The 19,460-nt window shown below is 33.5% G+C and overlaps 1 long non-coding RNA gene across 2 annotated transcripts in view; it reads left to right on the top strand.

Moving 5' to 3' along the window:
• The window catches only part of LOC140846530 (uncharacterized), a 135,767-nt gene that overhangs the window by 57,799 nt on the left and 58,508 nt on the right, over window positions 1–19,460 (top strand). For both annotated transcript variants that reach the window (XR_012125707.1, XR_012125706.1), the window contains exon 3: window positions 9,867–9,945. This is a non-coding gene — a long non-coding RNA (uncharacterized lncRNA). The remainder of the gene's footprint in view (window positions 1–9,866; window positions 9,946–19,460) is intronic.

The following is a 19,460-nucleotide window of genomic DNA, read 5'->3' as shown; positions in this document are numbered from 1 at the left end:
CCAGGTGTTGAGGATTCTCTCAAACATATATAATCTGACTAGAATTTCCTACAGTGTGTTCTGTGAAACACTGTTCCACAAAATGCTTCAGTGAATATAAATTCTTTTGCATAATGAAAATTCTGTTAGTCCCCCATTATGAATTTGTACTGTATTTTAGCAAATCAGTTTAATCTGACTTAAGCTGGTATCTTTCCAAATTATTATTTGATCCCCAAACCTCTTTATTTAGTGCCTAATAAAATCCTTCAAAGCTAACATTTCATGGAGCACACCTAAGAAAACGTTGCTGTAACACATCTCCTGCTGTTTGCTTTATTTATTTATATCATACACCCATCTTAATATAAAAACCTTCTAACAAAACTTACAACCATTCTTCTCCTTTGCTATGTCTTTTTTACTATATTGAGAATGATATTTGTAAAATACTAGTATGATTCTGTTACTTTTCTGCTTTGCCCCATTGTGTGGTCTCATAATATTTATAGGATTGTATCAATTAGTAAAATTTAGATGCAATTAACAGAGACCCACTTAGCGGTGCTCAAGAAACACACATAAGAATTTTATCATTTACAAAGTTCGGGGGTAGAGAGTTTCAAGGCTGGTTAAATCAGCAAAACAAGAGCATGGTCAAAGACAATGTGTTTCCAACTCTGATTTACTCTGCTTTGCGAGGATACAGATGGAAAGAGTTATAGGTGCAGGATCCATTGCTGCAGGTATTCCAGTCTTACAAAGCAATAATTAAAGTCAGAAACAGGGTATTTCCCAGTTTTTCCCTTTGTGTTAGGGGAAAAAAAAAATTTTCCCATAAATCCTACTGAAGATTTCTCCTCAGATGATATTGTTCAGCATTAAGTTCACATTCCCTATTGTGGCTTCAAAGAAAACTGGGAAAGGGGAATTCTGATACTTTCAGCTTTGGTGGTAAAAGGCAGGCCACAAGCATGTGGCAAGGGCCATGGGTTTGCTGGTAGGTGGGCAACGGAGTTACGTTTGGAGTCTGAGACTACACAGATGCTGGCCATAGCCTATCTTTCCATTACATCATATGTTTCAGTATCTACATCATTTATTATAGTAATCTTTTTACTAAAAATCCCTCTTTATAAGTTATTCATGTTCAGGTCTTGTGATTTAGATTAAATAGAATAACCTTGGACACCTCAACTACCAATGGAGTTCATTACTTTCCTGTTAATTACATTTCTGGAGGAGCTAATTTGACTCAGGTGTGTGTTATTTATTTTACGGCTTTATTGAAGTGTAATTGATATATAAAAATTCACATATTTAACCTATATAAATTTATGTGTTTGGATGTATACATGTATCTGTGATACAGGCACCACAATCAAGATAAAAACCATATCATCACCTCCAAAACTTTCCTTACAGACTTGCTTTTCTTGTGTGTGTGACAACAACACTTAACATGAGATCTAACCTCTCAACAAATTTTTAGTGCACAATACCATATTCTTAACTGTGAGCACTATGTTTTACAGCAAATCTCTAGTACTTATTCATCTTGTATAACTGTAACTTTATACCCATTAAGCAACAATGTCCCATTTTTCCCTGCCCCCATCCACAGACAACCATTCTATTTTATGCTTCTAGAAGTTTGACTATTTTTGACACTGGCTGTAAATGGAATCATGCAATATTTGTCCTACTGTGACTGACATTTCAGTTAGTATGTTTCCCCAGTCAATACTTAGTGAACATAGTGAGATTTCCTTCTTTTTAAAGGCTGAGAAATATTTCATTGTTTGTATATACTTCTTTGTCATTATCTGCTTGTCCATCAATGAACATTTGTTTTGTTTCCATACTTGGCTATTGTGAATAATGCAGTAATGAACAAGGGAATGCAGATTTCTCTTTGAGATCCTGTTTTTGGTTCTTTTGGATATATACCCAAAAGTGAAATTGCTGGATCATATAGTAGTTTTATTTTTAGTTTTCTGAGGAACTTCCATACTATTTTCCATAATGACTCACCATTTGTACTTCCATCAATAGTGTACAAGGGTTCTAATTTCCCTATAACTTCACCAAAACCTGTTATCTTTTTTTTATAGTAGCCATTGGTTATAGAATAAGTGATTTAATGGACATCTACTTCTCTTGATAGTTGTGAAGGCAGTACAAAAGAAAATATCCAGCTTCTGCTATGCAATGTGATGGCTTATCATTTAACATTGCCATTAGATATAAATACCTCTGGTAGATGAAACATATATGTACAAATGAGGCAACAGAAATTAATAAAGTGCTCTGGATGTGGCTGTCGATAGAACATTCCAGCTTGGGTGGGCAAGCCTGATTGCTCAATGGAACTGATAGATCTATAAAACTCTCTCAGTGTTTTGACAAGTGGATATTGAGGAAAGGATATTATATATATGGACTATCAAGTGGAACAATATATGCTATTTGGGAGAATAATGTTCAAATAAGTGGTATGAAATATTAGAAATGGGTAGGAAAGGAAAGAGAATGGAATATGGCAAGGGATAGGCCACAAAACCAATGAGTAATGCTGTAGGAGAGAATCCCCAGCAGCTAAACGAATGAGTTAGACTTGGTCCTCTATCTGAGCTTTACAAAAATTACTCCTAACCCCAAACCTACACAGGCCCCCCAGGGTCTTACATGTGTCCTCTTGAAGCTGTATTTAGATTTTACAAAGAAGAGCAAATCACTGAGGGCTGGGAACGCAGCACGGATGGTGGAAAGTCTAGCTAGGTTTTGAAAAGGTCTAGGCAATTTAGTTAGAAATTTGAAGTAGAAAGGGACAATGGGAAAAAGCATTGCAAATTCTGGCTCTACCAAAATCAGAGCCATATATTTATAAGACAGTTTCTCTTTTATGCTTCCTTTCTCTGTGTTCTCTGCATTGATATTCAGATATTCTGATTTCTCGTCAGTGTAGGGGTGCTTTTGACACAACATTGGACAATACAGTCAAAGGCCTTTGAACTTACTCGTTTTGTAGAACAAGCTTTATCCCTCGTTTCAGTGGGAGTTACATTCATGACCATAAAAAGCATGCAGACCAACAAGTCCTTGTAAAATCCTACATGAATTTCTGTATAAATAAAAATGCAGTTTCAAAGAACTTATTTCTTTTCATTTGCTAAAGCAAGTACCGGTAGTCCTGCGCATATCACTCACAGCTATTTTATGGTGGGTGGTAAAGCCAAAAAAGAAAAACAGTGTTATTTACAGTTCTTGACTCATGGGGAAAATTGCTTCTCTTTGGAGATTAGGAAAGGAAAATCTCCAGTTTTTGAAAAATCCTGTACAATGAACACACATAGAAATGAGAGATGCATTTTAATTCATTCACAGGTTTTACTACATAACATTTCATAAAACCTTCTGGGTCAACTTTGCCAAAGTGGATGCCTGAATTATTTCTGCTAGATAAAATCAAGTCAACCTGTCATTTTGCATTATAAACAGATGATCGAGGATACATAATTTAACATCTGCCTGCATAGTAAGCAGTTGGGCCAGCACATACCGTTAGTGTGATGTGGGCAAATGAGTTTGAATCTATACATAATCTTCATGCATTATTCAGATGGTTTCATCTGTAAACTGAGGTCTTTAGATCTGAAAAAAAGAAAAAGAAAATAGTTTGTCCAGGTATTTTAAGTTAGACTGTTCCTCAAAATGAAGCAGATTTGTTAATAAAATGTAATATAATGGAAATGTGGACATAGGGAACACCTGGCACAGTTTGGGTAGATAATTAGATAATTGAATACCTATGACAGCTAGTTAATTTTCATAGTCAGTGGCTAATTTATTTGAGACATAATCTTATTCATGCCTTTCTTATGTATCAATGGATATGTTACCATATGTGCATGAAGCATAATTTCAGTTCTGCATTTACAGTGGAATTTGACTTCCATTAGTCTACCTTGACAAATGTCACCCTTTCACCTGTGGCTTTGAGAAAACAATCATTTGGAGGCAACTTCTGAAGAGATGTCTTTATGAGAGAATCATATTTAGTCAACTAAAACAGAGCTGTTGTAAAGCAGATGAATAATTGCACTCAGTGTATTTTGAAATGAAAGCAACTTACTAAAACCAATTAAAGCTTCTCAAAGGAGTTTTTTTTTTTAGACCTTATCATATATTAAGAACTTGGAAAACAGTGCACAAATCTGGAGGATGCTAGAGATATATTCACACATTTAATATTCTCCCATTATCATGGCAGTAAGATTTTAAGGTCTGCACACTTTACACACAGTCCACCTGCTGCTCTCGTATTCTCTGAATCCGAGGGAAGTAAAGAACATCTCAGCCTTTGCTACCAATCTATTACATGGAGAATAGCTGTCATAAAGAATCACCTAGGTCTGCAGCAGAACTTGTGTGAGTCATACAGAATTTACTGTTGAGTCGAGCCTTTGAAATTTGGGATTGCTTGATACTGCAGCACAACATAGCTTATCCTACCTACCTTGTACACGTTTTTGATCTCTCAGAAATTCTGTAAACATTGGCCTATCCCTATGATATACTGCTCCTAAGAAAGGACCTGAACCTCTAGAACAGTTAAGTACTTTCATATAGAAGCATCGGTCAACAATCAATACCTAAAATAATGAATGACCTATTTTGTCACTGGCCAAAAATGATTCATATATTCACCCCAAACTGGGAAACATAACTTTAAGCTGGATAAATTTCCCACCCCAACAAAACTGGGGATCATTGTATAAATAAGAGGATAATGGTATTGGGAAAATAATTTTCATCTCTTCCACTATTCCCAACATACTGACAGAAATGGGAAAAACTAGATTCAAGGAAGCTGATTAATTTGTTCATTTCTGGGACCAGAATTTGAATCCAGTCTTCCCATCTCCAGAATACCACCACTGCTATCTCAGTTTTAGATCTTCCACAAAATAATTTGTGGTAAAAAGAGATCATCATTTGTGACATAGAATACTTAGTGTCCAGCAAAGATTTATTCCCTATTTCCATTCAGGAGAGCTGGTGCTAGGAAGCACACAGCAGCCAGGCATCTCATCCCTTTTTACATTTAGTGTGAGTGTGTGACTAGCTCTTGCCAGTGGAATGTAAGTAAAAATGATGTGTGTTGCTTATAGATTGAGGTAATTAGGGACTGTATCCTAACTTCTCTATCCTTGCTCTTTGCCTATTGAACATCAATGCTTGAAAGAACTGTCTTAGAAACTACATATTCAAGAAGACAGGGCCTTAGTCTGCTTGGTATATGAATGCCTCTGTGGACTGGAAACACCACCACCTCTACCTTAGGGTTCTTGCTGAAAAAGAGCCTATATTTGGCCGATCATCTCAGAAGTAAATTTTGGGCTTTACAACTGAAACTTTGGAGTTTGTCTATTATAGAGGCTAGCAGACTAATAGGTAACAAATAAATGAAAGGAACTAAATGACTTGGTAGAAATCAGGCATTAATAAGGGAAATGAAAATCTTCTGGAAGAAAATACTTCCTTTGCTCTTAAGACACATGATTTAATACTGCTCCTGTCCTAAGGCTAGTTCTTAAGGATATGTGAAAGAACTGATTAAAAAGAGGAAGAAGAAGAAGGTCAGAATAAAGTGAGGATCTAAGAAAACAGAGTCAATTAATAGTTCACATTTCAATTAATTAATTGTGTGCAGGTTATGAAAACAAAGGTTAACCAGCAGATCTTCAATGGTAAGTCTGCAAGCAGACATATTCCCAGAGTCCTTTAAAAGTCTGAAAAAATTTCAAATTTTATTCAACTAAATGCCAAATAGACAAGCAGAAGTCCCAATTGCACTCAGACTGTACTGTCTGATTATTTAGCTATTAATCACTTCAAGTGTGGCTAATTCAAATTGAGATGTGCTGTAGCTTCTAAAATACTTGTGGAATATCAAAGACTTAGTACAGAAAAAGAAGGCAAAATATCTCAATAATTTCTATATTGGTTATCAGTTCAAATTATATTTTGGTCTCAATGGATTAAATAAAATATAACAGCAAAATTTACTTTTCATTTTTTAAAATGTGGCTACTAGAAATTTTAAACATATAGGGGGTTCACATTACATTCCTTTTAAAGAATGTGGTGCTAAGGTATACACTGTATGTATTTCATTTGTTCCTCCCAATTCAGGGTTGAGGGAAAGATAAATAATGACAAACACTTATCTGGACAAGAAAACTTTGTCAAGAAAGTATGAAAGGAAGTGAGAAATGAAGTTGGTTCAAAATAATTTTAATATGCTATTTATTAAATGAATGAAGAGTACTTTGCCCAATCTCTGCCTCAGTGAATCTTGAAGAAAATCAAACAAAACAACCAGACTGAAAAAAAAGCAAAAAATGCACGACACTTTCTGAGATTATGTCACCAACATTCTGTGAACATTATATAACAGCATTTGAATTCACTATGCTTCAGCTTCCTAGTATTTAAAATAGGGGTGGTCATATTTGCTTTCTTTACATAATTATGCAATCAAATGTGAAAGCATGCATTAAAGCACTTTAGAAAAGTATGTAAGTACTCTATGATGATAAGAAAGGGAATACTTGCAAATATTCAACAGAGAAAATATATCTCTTTCCAAGTACTGTTTGCGCCTGCTGGTAGTATATTTGAATAATTTAATGAATGTTTAAGAAGTTTCCTTTTTCCTTTCATTCTAAACCATATTAAGGGTTCAATTAGTCTCTCATTCTACAATAATAATTATTGCTTCTATCATAAAACAACATTTAAAAATCGTGACAATATATACATTTAGGCTCAAATTTGTTCTGTGTCCCTTCACACACTCTGTATAACTAATCAGTGTGATATAGAGTCAGTGTCAGGAGCCAGGTCACTTATATTTGATGTAAGCATGGTATTTTGAAACATAAAACACAGTGTCATATTCCATGAAAAATTTAATACACATGCATTTCTGAAGTGGAAAATATATAGACATTAAACGTGTATTTAAGGTCTTAAAGAATATATTCCCCCAGTCTTTGGGGGAAGAACAGTGTGTGTGTGTGTGTGTGTGTGTGTGTGTGTGTGTGTGTTAATCTATGTATCTTCAAGGCTTATATTAGTCTTAGTATAAGTCTTAGTATCAATCATGTGTCTATTTTATAATATGTTTTAATTATATCCTTAATTGTGTTGGCATGTAAAGATGACTAAGACTGTAGTCTTTAACAATAATGAATGTACTAATGTAAACAATTGCTTTTCTGCTTCCTTTCTGATGTTTCCTGTGTCAGTCCTTGAAAAAGTTTCATAAAACTATTGTATACATATGAATTTGTCATTGCCCCGTATACCTTCCAAAACTACACATCATTATTTTTTTGTAACTTAACCTTTACTATATAGATTAAACCTGCATTTCATGAGACTTTGTGTTGCATTCTTTTACTTATCAGAGGATCTAAACCTATTGTCTTGAGTTAACTGGCCATTTATAACTCTTCTTCTGTTTCTTATCTCAGTATGTTTTAATATATAAGGTATATATCATTTCATTACTTATTTTAAATACTTTTTATGTTAAATATATCAATTCTTGTCCATCACATAGGTTTCATATGCTTTTCCAAATAGCTTGAAATTTATTTTGTAGCTTATTTTAATTAAGTCCTTAATCATACTGAGTTATACTTTGCTGATGCTTAATAAACCATCATTTAGTTAAATACTATATATATATCCCCTCACTGGCTTTGTATGTCAGTCTATATAATGCAGTGATACAAGAGGGCTCTGGAGCTAAAATTTTGAGTTCAAATACCATCCCTGAAGTCCATCTGCTGTATGGTCTTATGCATATGCCAGCCTCATTCCATTCTGTCTTTAACTTTCTAATTCTAAAAGCAAGGGATTACCCTCATAATAGAAGGTGGTAATACAGGTAAAACTAGGATAGTATCTTACACACACGCAATAATTACTCATCAAATGAGAGCTGTCATTATGATGATACATTAAATTCTTATGAACTTATAGATTAGTATTTTATCTCTCTATTCTACCAGCCTGTCCTTTTCTCCACATTCAGAATATGTGACTCTATTTTACAGAAATAATACTATATTTTATACATGCAAGTAAATAATAGGAACTCATTGAAGTTGGGAATTGGGTTTTTTTTCATTCTGTATCCTAAGAACCTAGCAGAATATTAGAGGGAAGGCATTATAACCAAAGACATCATTGAAAACCAACTACATTTTTGATGATTTGCATCGCACCAGCACATCCATGGATAAAATGTTTCTCTTTTGCTATTTTTATTCGCCTTTTCTTTAGATTTTAAAAGAGAAGAATTGATTGGTGCATTTTTGGGATAATATCTTAATACTTTATGGTGTCTCAGAAGAGGTATACCTAGTGTATGTAAGTTTCCATTTGTGTTAAATTTGAAATCTCCATGTCGAACTTCCATAAGAGAGCAATTATTCTAAAAAAATTGGATGACCATTCAATTACATCTTAGCATGAGTACAGTGCCTTACCATTGTGCCATTAATGCCAATTTATCAGTCACAATATCTCTCAAGTACTTTGTATACAAAGTATTAGGTAGCTGTGCACAATGGAAAAGCTTGAGCTCTGGGATCAGATAAGTCTGTAATTGATTTTCAGCTCAGCCCTATACTATCTGTATGACTTCAGGCAATACTTACATTTTCTGACCTTTACTTTAAAATAAAAAAGGACTCAGATACCCACCTTACTGATATGAGCATTAGACAAAATACATGGCAAGAATATAGTATGCAGTTGATACTAATCAAGTGTTAGTTTTTATTAAGATTAATATTTCTATATACTCATTTCCTCAATTATTTCAAACAATATAATAGGTTACTATGTGAGAGAATAATCTGATTTTTTTTTTATTTCCAAATATATCACTAGGGCCAATGATCTGAGATGAGAAAAATGGTATTTTTTAGTTAATGAGTTTTGGATTAAATTTCATCTACTGTACTGATTTGGGGCAAGTTATTTAAACTAAGTGTTACTTTTCCAATTAAAAAATAATATAGAAGAATCTCATAAAGTTGTTTGAGTCAGATATGACATTTAGATACTGTTTTGCATAATAAATGCTCAGGATCATCTGAACCTACCAGTCATATGATGGCAAAAGCTCTGAACAGCAACCAAAACAGGGAGTTATTTATACTTTTGTGGAGTGTCAGTCATTCCAAACTTCAAGTTTTGAAGGATGGCCTAATGTCATACTTAATAAGGAATGGATCTTGAGTTAGTCTGCAAGATTTGGCTCCTAGGCAAATTATTCTCATTCTGTCCCTCACTTCCCCTCCACCCACCCCTCTTCTTTCTTCTTTCTTTCTATCTTCTCATCAGTAAAATGGGAGTGAATAATGATACCAATGAGTTTCAGTAATGAAAAAGATTAATAACACACTGAATCCCTAACACATTGCCAATCACATCAGTGTTGAATAAATAAATAAATAACCATTTTAAGTTAGATATTGAGTTATTAAAAGCTCCTTTCCGATATGTAGACCTGAGGTCTACATCACTATATGTTTTACAACAAATCATTCATGGTAACTTTATTGAAAATGGTGGATTAAAGACTTTTGAAAATCTGTCCCTCCATAAAATCAACAAAAATAAAACTGGAAAAATTTGTCTGGAAAATAACCAAAGAATTGCAAAAACCAGTGAAGATTTAATCAAAAAAATAGCTGAGCATCAGGAAGAATAGTAAACTTCTTGGCATTTTAACTTGCTCTAGTGAATCTTGTATTCCCCAGATCAATAATAGATTTGAAAATAAAAATATGTGTTTCCAGTTTTATAGGAAGAAGAATGAATCTCATTCGAAGACCTGCCACCATTTGATCATACTTACTTGGAAGACCCACTCAAAAGGTTTGTTTTAATTTTGCCTGACTCAGACTGACTTAGTGTTGAACACCTCTCCCTGGTGGGCAAGTGAGGGGTGGAGGATCATGGTAAAAGGTTTTAGTATCATGGCTCCCTGAGGTGATGGATCAGCACAGCAAAAATAGACTGATAAAAACTTAAGAGAAAAGCTCAGGAATGAGATTTCTATAGGAACTTGCAAAAGCTCTCCATATTCCTGGGAATCTAGAGAGCCAAGTTCATGCCCAGGGCTCTGCACAGCTGTATATTTGCTCAGGAAAGAATTTAGAAGGACCTAACTGCTCACTTCTCAGCACCTTGAGGTGCTGATAACAGGAGGCAAAGGCTAAGGCAGAGCTGTAAACTGTCTATTTGAGTGTTAAAGGCATGTCCCAACCATACACATAGAGCTCTGCAGCAAAGACTACGAGAATTATTGATTCTAAAAATTTAAAGAAATTTGTGTTAAATTATCAACTGACCACTTAGCAGACTGATGAACGATTTCAAAAGCCATATATGACAAAGATAGACTCTACAGAATCTGTTTAGAAAAGTCAATAAACAAACAATTACAACAAACAATGATGACAACCCTGAAGAAGGGAGAAGATCTGTTGAGTTGCCACAACATATTTGAAATATCCCAATTTTCAACAACAGAAAAAATGTTGTTGAAATCAATCACAATATATTCAATCAATAGGAATATATCAATAAATCAATAGGAAATGTCCCTGAGAAAGCACAGATATTGGATTAAGTCTTTAGATTAGCTATTTTAAATATGTTCAAAGAACTAAATGAAATCATGTGTAAAGGACTGAAGACAGTATGAGGATATAAGTAGATAGAAATTATAAAAAGGAACCAAATAGAAATTTTGAACTGAAAAGTATGATTCAGAAATACGGATCTGAAGTTAAATGTTCACTAGAGTATTTCAACAGCAGATCTGAGAAGACAAAGGAAAGAATCAGTGAATCTGAAGACAGGTAAACTGATGAATAAAAAGAAAACAAAGAAAGAATGAAGAAAAATTAACCAGGCTTCAGAACATGTGGGACGCCAGAAAGCATAGAAATATATACACACAGAATTTCTAGAAAAAGAAGCAAGAACGGGAAGAGAATATCTGAAGAAATAATAGTCAAAAGTCTCCCAAATTTGATGAAAGGTATGAATCTCCACATCCAAGTGGCACAGCAACTCCAGGCAAGGTAAACTCAAAGATTTACACTGAAATACACTGTAATCAAATAGTTAAAGTCAAAGAAAAGAGAAAATCTTGAAATCAACAATAAAAGTGATGGATTACATACAAGTGATCCTTAAGAAAATTGGCTGATTTCACATAAGAAACTATTAGGTCAGAGGCAATGGGATGACATTTTCACCTCACAAGAAATTCTAAAGGGAGTCTCTCAGGTGGAAATGACTGAAAATGAACAGCAATTTGAATTCAGATGAAGAAATAAAGAGAATTGGTAAAGCTTAGTACTTGGTAAATATACAAATTATATTTTTGTTTGTAAAAAATGAAAAAGCATCTATTTTTTGTTTGTAACTCCTGTTTAATTTTTTCTTTTACCATCTGATTTAAAAGACTGAATAATTCAATACTTATCAATCTAAGCTGATGAGAACATAATGTATAAAGATATAATTTGTGACAAAAACAATACGAAGGAGGAAGGGGAGCAAAACTATATAGGAGCATATTTTGTATGTTTTTGAAATTATGGAATGCAGCAAAATCAGCTTATAGGGAAATCTGTAATTTTAAAAACATATATTAGAAAAAAATTTAGATAAATAACCTAAACTTCTACCTTAATAAACTAGAAAAAGAACAAACTAAATGCAAAATGAGAAGAAAAAGAAAATAATGAGTAGAAAAATATCAGCCAACTTGGTGAAGAAAAAATTTTAAATATCATTTATTTTTGGCACACTCTGAGCAAACAAGTCATTAATTGAACATGATTTGATCTCCCACTTTTCACCCATTTGTTTTGGCACTATTCAAAGACATCTATAATGGATGTAAAGTAATAGGATGAAATGGATCATGGAAGAAAAAAAGTGTTGCCTTTTTCTACTAGTTGAGATATATTTTGTCTCTAAATATATCATTTGCATTTTAGACTTAAGCACATCTGTATCACAGCCTTGGATAAATGGCTTATGATAGATGTCCACCTGGGATAGCTTCCTTGTACAAGATCAGAGAAACATGGGAAGACTACTTCATTCAAATTATTTAAAATGATTTCACTCAGAGCAATGGCTACTATAATATTTTCACAGATATTATGTAAATTCTAACTAATTGTAATAATCTCTTATATTTATTTCATGTGTATAGTATTTTTCACTTACTAAGTACTCATAATCACATGAGTTCATTAAAAGATGTCATGTCATTGGACTTCTACAAAGTACACAAAAGTGCTTTCACAAAGTACTCCTGTTTAACTCCTATGAACCTCATCACAACTACAGAGAAAAAATATGCCATTTCTTTGTTTTTTAATTAATTATTCAAATTCCCCTTGACTTATTACCAGGAGAAAAAGAAAATAATAAGTAAGAGTAGAAAAAAAATCAGCCAACTTGGTGAAGAAAAAATTTTAAATATCATTTATTTTTGGTACACTCTGGGAAAACAAGTAGCTAATTGAACATGATTTGATCTCCCACTTTTCACTTATTAAAAATAAGTCTCCATTGAGGCTTATTTTTCCCTGCCCTTGAATTGTCTAGGAATCCCAGAGTAAGCTTACCAAGCCCAAAGGTAGGTCAACTTTCTCCTGATGTCCAGAGTAGAAAGATCTGAAACATAATATTCCAAAACCTTTGGGAAGCAGAAAAATTAGTAATGAGAGAGAAGTTTATAGTGATACAGGCCTAATTCAAGGCACAAAACTTTCAAATAAACAATCTAAACTTATGCCTAAAGTAACTAGAAAAAAGAATAAACCCCAAAGTTAGCAGAAGGAAGGACATAATAAAGATCAGAGCAGAAATAAATGAAATAGACACACACACACATACACACACACACACACACACACACACACACACACCAAAGAAACATCAATAAAAGTAAGAGTTGGTTCTTTGAAAATAAAAACAGAATTGGGAAAACTTTAGCCAGATTAATTGAGAAAAAAAGAGAGAACTCAAATAAATAAAAAGTGAAATGAAAGTTACAATTGACAAAGAAATACAAAGAATTATAAGAAATTACTACAAAATATCATACACCAACAAATGAGAAACTATAGAAGAAATGGATAAATTCTTAGGTACATTTCCAAGACTGACTCAGGAAGAAATAGAAAATGTGAACAGACCAAGTATGAGTAGTGAAATTGAGTTGATAATAAAGAAAAACTTTTAACAAACCCAAGTCCAGGACCAGAGGTATTCACAGGTGAATTCTAAAAAAAATTAATACCTACCTTTTAAAATTATTCCTAAAATACAAGAGGAAGGAATGCTTCTAACTCACTCTTCAAGGCCAGCATTACACTGATACCAAAACCAATGATACCACAAGAAAAGAAACCACAGGCCAATATCCCTGATAAACCCAGATGTAAAAATCCTCAACAAAAAATTAGCAAACTGAATTCAAAAAGAGATTCAAAGCATTGTTTACCATGATCAAGTAGGATTTATTCCAGAGATGCTAGGATGCTTCAATACCCACAAATCAATTAATGTGATATATAAGACATCAACAAAAGGAAGAATAAAAATCCACATGATCAACTCTATAGGTACAAAAAAGTGATTTGACAAAATTCAAATCCATTCATTATAAAAACTCTCAACACATTTAGCATAGAGGGAACATATTTCAACATAATAGGGACCATATAAGACAGATACACTGCTAGCATCACACTTAATCGTGAAAAGCTGAAAGATTTTGCTTTAAGATTAGGAATAAGACAAAAATGTCTACTATAACTACATTTATTCAACATAGTGCTGAAAGTCCTAGCCACAGCAATAAGACAAGAAAAACAAATAAAATGCATCCAAATTCATAAGGAAGAAGTAAAACTGTCACTACTTGCAGATGACATGACACTATATCTGAAAACCCTAAAAAATCCAACAAAAATCTATAGAACTAGTAAATGGATTCAGTGAATTTACAGGATACAAAATTAATGTACAGAAATATGTTGTGTTTTTATACACTAATAATGAACTAGCAGAGAGAGAAATTAAGAAAATAATTATATCACAATTACATCAAAAGTATAAAATACCAGGGAACAAATATAATCAAGGAGGTAGAAGACCTATACTCTGAAAATAAGAAGACATTGATTAAAGATATTGAGATTAAAGATATTGAGATGACAAAAATAAATGGACACATGCTCATGGATTAGAAGAATTAATATTATTTAAATGTTCATACTACCCAAAGCAGTCTACAGATTCAGTAGAGTTCCTATAAAAATACTAATGATATTTTTCATAGAACTCTAAAATTTTTATAGAACCACAAAAGACTTCAAATAGTCAAAGCAATCTTGAGAAATAAGAACAAAGATGGAGGTATCACATGCACTGATTTCAAACTAAACCACGAAGCTATCATAATCAATACAGTATAGTACTGGCACAAAAATAGACATAGATCAATGTAACATAATAAGGAGCCTTGAAATAAACCAATGCTTATATGGTCAATTAATCTACAACAAAGTTGGCAAGAATATATAATTGGGGAAAGATAGTCTTTTCAATATATGATGTTGTGAAAGCTGATCAGCTACACACAAAAGAATGAAACTGGACTACTTATTCCATACACAAAAGTAAATTTGAAATGGAATAAAGACCTAAATTCAAAACTCCTTAAAGAAAATATAGGTAACAAACTCTTACAGAGCAGCATTAGCAATATTTTCTGGATATGTCTCCCCAGGCAGTGGAAAGAAAATAAAAAATTAGTAAGTAGGACTACATCAAGCTAAAAAGCATTTTCACAGGAAAGGAAACCATCAATAAAATGAAAGACAACCTACTGTATGGGAGACTATATTTGAAAATGACATATCAAAAAATGGGTTAATATTCAAATATATAAAGAAATCACATAACTCAACACCAATAAAAACAAATAACCTTGAAAAATGGCTAGAGGACCTAAATAGACATTTCTCCAAAGATATACAGATGGTATACAGACACATGAAAAGATGCTCAATGCCACTAACCAAATGCAATTTAAAGCCACAATAAGATATCACTTCACACCCAACAGAATGGCTGCTATCTAAAAGACAAAAACCAGCAAGTCTTGGTGAGGATGTGGAGAAAAGGGAACCTTCATGCACTGTTGGTGGGAATGTATACTGGTGCAGTCATTATGTCAAGCAGTATGAAGTTTCCTCATAAAATAATTTGTTTTATTATTTTCAGTTATTTTATTTCTGTTATTTACACAAAAAAGAGAAACACTAATTTTTTAAGATATATGTACTTTGTTATTTGCAGCATCATTTACAGTAAGCAAGATATGCAAACAACCTAAATGTCCATCAATAGATGAAAATGTGGTATAAATACACAATGGAATATCACTCAGCCTTAAAAAGACATGAAATTTTGCAATTTGCAATAACATGGATGGACCTAGAGGGTACTATGCTAAATGAAATAATGTTGACAGAGGAAAGCAAATACTATATTCTTTCACCTATACATGAAATCTAAAAAGCAAAACAAACAAAAAGTCCAGAAACAGACTAAAAAATACCAAGAACTATCTGGTGGTTAGCAAAAGGGTTGGGGGTCAGGGAATAGGTAAAATAGTTGAAGGGGATCAAGAGATACATACTCCCAGTTATAAAATAAATAAATCATAGTGATGAAAATTACAGAATACAGAATATAGTCAGTAATTGTAATAAGTTTGTATGGTGACAGATGATGACTACACTTAATGGTGGTGAGTATTTCATAGTGTATATAAATATTGAATCAGTATGTTGGACACCTGAAACTAATAGTAATATTACATATCAACTCTATCTCAGTTAAAAAGAGTAGAAGGACCTGGAGACTGTTGAAATACTGTGGCTTTTATTGTTGGAACACAATCCTACACAGCTCTTTGGAAACTTGTCGACAGGGTAATACCAGGTTCAGGTTCATATGTCTACATAGCTCCTAATATGGCGCCATTTGTGGGATCCAAATTACAGCTGTTTTAGTTCACACTTGTTTATACAGGTAATATTCCCTAAAGCAAATTTATTGCCAAGTATTTGGATTTAAAGCAAATACCAGAAGTAGCCACAGTGAAACCTATACTTGGCCTTGGTAACTCAGGTTAGCTAAGCTTAGATTTCCTACCTCTATATGGTGGTATCATTCTGAGCATCTTATTAAACATGCCTGCTACCCATCTTGGTTGGAGCTGTGTCAGTCACTAAAATAAATCTCCTTAACACTGAAATGAAAAACCTATACTTGACAGCTCTCAAGTTCTTGGATTACATATTTCTGGAGGATAGAAACTAGCACTTGGACCAATACCAAAGCTTTTAACAAATGATCTGATGATTAAAATATTATTTACACAATTAATACCTGCCAAGGCAAGAATTTTAAGTAAAAAGATTCATTTTCTATTAAATGAAAGAAGGGGAAAGTATTGTTCATTTGTTTCCAAATAGAACCTCAGATTCTTGGGCAAAGTCCACCTTCTCCTTCCCACTTAGCAATTTTACAGACCAGGAATCGTAGGAGTTGTGGCCTTGCTTGTGCCATGAAATGGCCAAGCAAGAGCTAATCTCCACACATGAGACTATTTAAAGGCTCCTAATCAAGAAGTTCTGTTCCAGATAAACTGAAATCTCAATCTGTAAACATAAGAAACTCTGATATTTTAAAGACTTCCTTTAAAAGGAACCCTTTATTAAAAATTCTTGCCTTAGCAGTCTAGCCTGAAGAAATACATAATCCAAGAAACTTGAGAGCTATGAAGAATAGGTTTTTCATTAATAGGCCTTTGATACGCCTCTCACTCTTATTTTTTTCTTCTAAATTTACTCATTCAAAGTAAATGTTTAGAGTAAACTATATACCAGGGATATAAAGATGAATTGGACTTGTCCATAAAAATCACATTTTGGCAGACATGTCAACAAGTGCTAGAAAACTGTATAATATGTGCTTTACTGGAACTGTGAACAGAATGCTAAGGAAACACAGAAAGTGGCTGACTAACTGCATGAAAGTTTCAGGGCAGAAATAGGATTGGAGCTGCTTCTAATCCAGGTGTGAGGAGGGCCAGACTCCACACCTGCCATACTACTAATTAGCAGGATTTATTTGTTTGATCATATGTGGTTTAGCACTGTCCCCTGCTTCCAACACATATGCCCTCTGGAAACAAGAGGCTTTGCAGAAAACAATAACTTTCTCAAATAAAGGAAGCTTGCTTTCAAATAGTGATAAATTTATATGTGTTTCTATATCAGAACCTACAGATATGCTCTGACTATCCACTTGAAAGGGATAGTGAATGACTTTCCAGGTGAAGGTGGGGCAGAAAGCCATTCCAAGCAGAGGGAGATATTCATTTCTTTAAAGAATATTCAGAAAGGAATTAAAGAAGGTAGCAGTTTCAGGAATAAAGAAAATAATTCCACTGGGTTTATTAATAGAGAGCCCAGCATTGCTTATTTGAGAAGGAAAAGCAGCAAGTTAAGAGCAGAGGAGAGGAGTGACCTAAATCTAATAAGATAGGTTGTGAGTCCTTCTGAGTATAGATAACAGGAGCCCAAAACAAAAGGGGAAAGGGTATATTCAAGGGAGATACACAATCAAGTTTGATTTTTAGGAAGATAGTCATCTAGACAATATGGGATATGGAAAACGGTAAGATGGAAAGGGATGGTGACAGGAATAGCATTTAGGAGAGTGCCGCAGGGAGAAAGGGGAAAATAGGGATTTTGATCAGATAGTAGTATTTAACAGAAAAAGGCAACTGGATTTGAAATTCTATGAGTTGGACACGTTGGGATTGGTGACTGACTCAATGATATAGGGAGATGAATGGAGAGTGTATTGAAGAAGCTGGTGGATGGTGATTCCATAAGCCAGGATTGTGAATAAAAGATGAAGAGTAGATTTTCATCAATAGCAGAAGACAGATAGTTGGACACATCAAGTTTTAGCGGTCAGAGTAAGACTCTGATGGTACACAGTACCAAATGAAAAATATGGGTCTAGAGTTTTATGTAAAATTTGAAACAGGAGATCCAGGCATAAGTAGTCACTGATATAAATACAGTAGCACCATCACAATTGTGTAAGAAAAAATACAGAAGGGGGGTTTGGAGTGAAATGCATAGAAGGCCCAGGATGGAAACCAGAGGACAACATTTAACTCCTGGCAGAGAATAAAACTCCAAAGGAAACTGAAGGTACCTAAAGATGTAAGGAAATAAAATTTCCCTTTAAAATGAGTTCTCATTCATTGATTAAGTCGTTCTACAACATTTATTATATGCTTACTATAAGTCAAGCACTTGCCAGGGTTGGGGATAAAATTACGTATGAGAGAACATATTTCCTGCTTATATAGAGTTTACATAAGAGAAGGAATGTATTTCTGCAAGAAAATAGTTAGTTCAAGTTTGCCTAACGTTGAGTAAAATATAAAAAGGTCTATATATAAGTATAAAAAGACTAGACAAGAAATAGAGACTTCTTAAGAGACGAACAAGAGAATGAAGACTAATTAAAGAAGAAATAAGAATATAGAAACAGAAGAACCTGAAGAAATTTATCTCCAAAAGATGAAGGGATAAAAGTCTTTCATGGAATACTGTTGCAATGGAAACAGTCAGGGAGATTTGCTAAAATGGAGGCTATTGGTAACTTTAGGCAGAGTATCTATGATAAAGAGGAAACTAAAATGCAGATATATAGAACTGAAAGAGAAAAGAGAAACATGGTTAGTGGCTACAAGCATTTATTTCTACACATTCCTGAACTGAAGTTAAAAAACATAAATCCATTGGGAATGGAAAAATATGGGTGAACGGTAGCACCAACATTTTGGTGACTGGAAAGCATTAAAATGAGTAATAATAATTGAGATTACTGAAGAGAATTGAAACCAATGTTGATGGTTGCAGGGAAAGTCAAAAACCTGATCTGGTCTCTAGAATAGACCACTAGTTCACAGAAAATGTAGGAAATGGATATTTTGAATGACATCATGTGAATGCTCTCAGCAAAATATTGTGGATAATTCTGCAATAAAATTAATCCTGCTTTTTCAACAAATATCAAAAAATGAAATGGATATAGAAGAAATGGTTACAGACTAAAAGAGAATTAACTGACATGTGTAGGATTTGTGTAGATCCAGATTTGAGCAAACCACTTGTAAAACTTAAGAGAAAATTTTGGAAATTTGAACATTGATTTGGTATTTTATGATATTATTTTTATTTTCATAGATGTGAAAT

Source organism: Manis javanica, chromosome 15 (genome assembly GCF_040802235.1).
Source record: "Manis javanica isolate MJ-LG chromosome 15, MJ_LKY, whole genome shotgun sequence".
Taxonomy (NCBI): domain Eukaryota; kingdom Metazoa; phylum Chordata; class Mammalia; order Pholidota; family Manidae; genus Manis; species Manis javanica.
This window is presented reverse-complemented; position numbering and strand designations above follow the sequence as displayed.